This window comes from Monopterus albus, unplaced genomic scaffold (assembly GCF_001952655.1).
Source record: "Monopterus albus unplaced genomic scaffold, M_albus_1.0 scaffold1.1, whole genome shotgun sequence".
Classification (NCBI taxonomy): Eukaryota; Metazoa; Chordata; class Actinopteri; order Synbranchiformes; family Synbranchidae; genus Monopterus; species Monopterus albus.
In genome coordinates, this window is record NW_018127881.1 from 4,228,625 (window position 1) to 4,232,843 (window position 4,219).

At 40.8% G+C, this 4,219-nt stretch overlaps 1 long non-coding RNA gene across 1 annotated transcript in view; it reads left to right on the forward strand.

The window, feature by feature from the left end:
* The first annotated feature begins 554 nt into the window (after nt 1–554).
* The window catches only part of LOC109973714 (uncharacterized), a 6,835-nt gene continuing 3,170 nt past the window's right edge, over nt 555–4,219 (forward strand). Inside the window, exons 1-2 of the long non-coding RNA XR_002276859.1 lie at nt 555–1,845; nt 3,572–3,664. This is a non-coding gene — a long non-coding RNA (uncharacterized LOC109973714). The remainder of the gene's footprint in view (nt 1,846–3,571; nt 3,665–4,219) is intronic.

Here is a 4,219-nt window from a genome sequence, read left to right on the forward strand (position 1 = left end):
GAGGCAGAAGGCCGCCCACCAAGAGCCGGGGTCTGTCGGAGGTTTCTTCCGTTAAAGGGAGTTTTTCCTCCCCACTGTCACCAAGTGCTTGCTCAAGGGGGATTTGTTGGGTTTTCCCTATGTAATAATATTGATAACAGTAAGGTCTAGACCTTACTTTGTAAAGTGTCCTGAGATGACTTTTGTTGTGATTTGGCGCTATACAAATAAAATTTGATTTGATTTGATTTGATACTAACATTCATATGCTTAAAGGTAACACTGGCATGAGCTTGAAGTACAGAGTACAGCTAATGAAAACTAAGAAAAGTCTGACAATGTAGAGCTGAGGCTGACCCCAAGATTCATTTTTGACACAAAACTCATGGTCTTTCCTCTTGTGCTGCCCTGAGGTCACTGGTAATAGGCCTACAGTATATTTTTTCCACCAGTAATGATAACAATCTCAGAATAACTAACGTGTCTGTCCATTTTATATTCATGCCAATTTATTAACCTTTTAAACAACATCTCAGGTAGTGTTCTGAGTTTGGGGTAGGAAACAGGATGAGACTTGTGGAATCAGTGGTGAGTTAGGGAGTTTTAATTTATCTATGAGCCGACCACTGTTTTTCCTCCTGAATAGCATCTTTCCATTTATAATGAATGGACGAGACCTCCTGCCATTGTCCTCTCCACGTTCCTTGAACAATTCCTCCGTTGGGAATAGATTTATTTAACCCAGATTTTCCTGTTGCGTCTTCATTGTTTGTCCTTCCTGACATATTAGCCCTCTCTGAGTTGATGATTCACCCGGCTTTCCAGTGCCACCAGGTTCACGTCCTCACCAATGTGATGTTTCAATACTTAACCCATGGGTGAGCTAAAATATCATCACCACACACCCTCCTCAATTACAAGTCACCACCACTGGAACCTTAATGTACTTGACACAGCTTAATGTTTGTACAACAGCTTTGAATGGTCTCAGTTTTACCATAACTTTGATTCATGTGTTTCCAGGTGGTGCAGCATGAGCTGATTTTGCAGCCTCTTGTTACTTCAGCAGTGCTTACCATCTTGTTTGCGGTAATCAGACAGTAGTGACATGAAAATGAAATGGATTGGAAACAGTGTAGAAGGAGAGACTCTCTGGTTTCTGTCTCTTTAAGATCTTGATAGCTTCTCCACTGCTCCCTTGAGGTCATTGGCCTTCCTTGGGCCGCCTGCCAACTGCCATGTTACTGTCAAGTGTTTGCAGAAATGCCAGCAGAGCCATTAGTCTAGAGCCTTTTCAGCAGTCAGCAGACTGGACCGTGTGAGCAGCACAGAGATGTGGAGAGACAAAGGATCTGGTCTTATAAAACTACACAACACATTACTTTTCCTTATTTATTTTCTATCACACATTACTGTTCACTTCAGCTATGATTACCCTCCTCCATTCTCCTCTTGTGAGCTACAGCCAGACAGGATTGTGATAGATTTGAGGTTTAGAAAAGCACATTTCTGATGGGATATTGTGCTTTTTTAAATATTACTATTGAGGTTTAGTCTGTCATTTTAGAACCATGCATGCTTAAATTAAATTACAGCCCACTGGTGCCTCGAGCTGCTCTTTGCATAGTGCATTGTCTCTTGGGGAACAGCAGCATCTGGTGGTCGACTGAGAAAATCACTAAACGTTTCGTAACATAATTTTGACTCTTCTCTTTTTAGTCTCTGCTGATTTAAGGAGGGTCAGATGTTCTTGGCTTCCTCCTGCTTCATGCTCACACTGTGACACTAGGTCAAATACAGGCCAGGGAGCTGTTCCTTTGGAGGATTCGAGGCATTATTAAAGGAACTTTGCCTGTAGCTGTTAAGGTGAATAGAACATTTCTTTTGCACTTTTTCTACCTTTACTCCTGGTTGTTTCCCAACTTTTCTGGACTTCCAGTTATAAACCACTCTCTCTAATTTTCAGGCTCTTTTTTATTTTAAACCTTTATCCTGGTATTCTTATAAGATTATTACACACCTGTGGTGAATCTAGACTTTTTGTTTGATGTGAATGTCTGTGTTTTTCCTGTAAACTGAACATACGATTTTACACTTCCTTTTTTTGGAAACCTCCTCAGTCTTTCTATGAAAATCCTAGAAATGCTCACAGATGGTGAGTTAGTCGATTAGAGTAATCCCTGAAGGGTCAGGACATCCTGGTTGTGTGGTAGTCGACGGGGGACTTGTTTTGTTAAAAATCCTCTTAGAAGTCCAGTCATGTGACCCCTCTGTGGGTTTCAGGATGTGTATGGGTTCTTGTGGACATTCACAACCTGGATGGAGACGAGCACTGACACTGCTGCCTAGAGACTGTGATAATGCATGTTTTTATGTTCATACTGATATAACTTTCACATACAGATTTCAATCTGGGTGATTTGGTTTGGATGGCATTGAGCCTTTACACTCACTTTTTAAATCAGAATCAGCTTTATTGGCCAGGTGTGTTGGACACACGAGGAATTTGAGTCTGGTACATTGGCTCTCAGTATGTATTGTATGTACATAGCCTTATGTACCTTTCATGCTTATTAAGACCAAAAATCTGGAAACAACCTTTTTCCACATCAACCATGCAGTGACATTGTGAGAGACACAGCACAAACAAGTTAAGATCATCACACAACAATACAGACATCTCCCAATCTGTTTGTCATCCTAGCATTTTCCCTGTGTCAGACATCATCATCCTGTCTTTCATTAGCCCTACCTAGGCCTTGTGGTTTTCTGAATGGTTACTGCATGTCCACACCCACTTTCCACTGATACTAGCCAAGTGGTGCTAAACCAATTAGTAGCAAGAGAAGCTTTACTCTTTGCTGTAAGGTAAACTTACTTAGGCCCAGAGCTCATAGTCTCTGTGACCTGTTACTGTAAGAATGACCCAATCCCGGTTTACCTCTTGCCCCTACCACTTAGCCTTACCTCTCTGTTTTGTGTGTTCATGTATAGAGGTAGGGGTGGCCCAGTTCTTTTTAGGGTTGAGCAGACTTAAAAATACATCTGCAGCTGATGCTATACACCTCAAACAAATCCACCAACATTCCCCGGTGTCAAAAACATATTCCTATCTTTGAGTTTTTCGTATTTGTTGTTGAAAAGTGCAAACTGATGCTTAAAGGCCACACAAGTGACATCACCACAGATGAAGACAGCCCTGAGTAATTCAAAATTTCCAACGGCAACTCATCACATCGGTTTACTTGACCACCATTAATTAACTACAGATGAGGCATAAAGGTCTGGAAGAGTTGTTCCATTTCACAGGGGAACATTTCAACCACTACTCATTGTAACTGTGTTTTGAGGGTTAACTCAAAAACAGTGGAGCACTTGAACAGCAAGTAAAGATGTTAGATTGGAACTACAGATGCTGCCTGCAGTTTGACCTGTTAAGAATAACACGTGTGAATAAGGACAAACTGCTTGTGACAGCTGTGCAGAAGCTGGCATGAGAATGCTGTAACAAACAAGACATAATGACCTGTGTTTTGTTTTAGGTCTCTGGATTGTGGACGTATGTAATAAACAAGTCTTCTCCCTCCTGCAGGGCCTTTGTTGGTTTCTCCCGTTGACGTGTTTCTACAGACCAGATGGCTTTACACATAAATCCTATTAACAACTTTCTGCTGAAGGAGACACAGTGAGTACAGGGCTTTCTCACTCTTTCATTAGCTCCACCAAGAAGCCTACTTTTTTATTTTTATTTTCTGGCCTCTAAAAAGTAGCAGTGGTAGTGCAGAAGTTGGAGGCCAGGCCATGTCTGCAGAGAAGGTAAGAGGGTGGGGTTGTGGTTTTGACTTTCAAAAAAAAAAAAATTGTGATAATTGGAGAGTGAGACCTGAGGGCTGACAGAAGTTAGTTTATTAAGAGTCAATTCACACATTTTGCATTATCTATAGCTGAACAGACAGTGTGGAATGAGTTGCTGTGCATTCATGTGACACTTTTAAGTATTTTTTTTGCCTCAAATTTTTGGTTTGATGAGGAATACTTCAGTTCTTAAATTTTAAATTGAAGACGTGGAAGAATGATGAGACAGAACATAATCTGACATACAGTGGGTACAGAAAGTATTCAGACCCCCTTAAATTTTTCACTCTTTGTTATATTGCAGCCATATGCTAAAATCATTTAAGTTCATTTTTTTCCTCATTAATGTACACACAGCACCCCATATTGACAGAAAAACACAGAA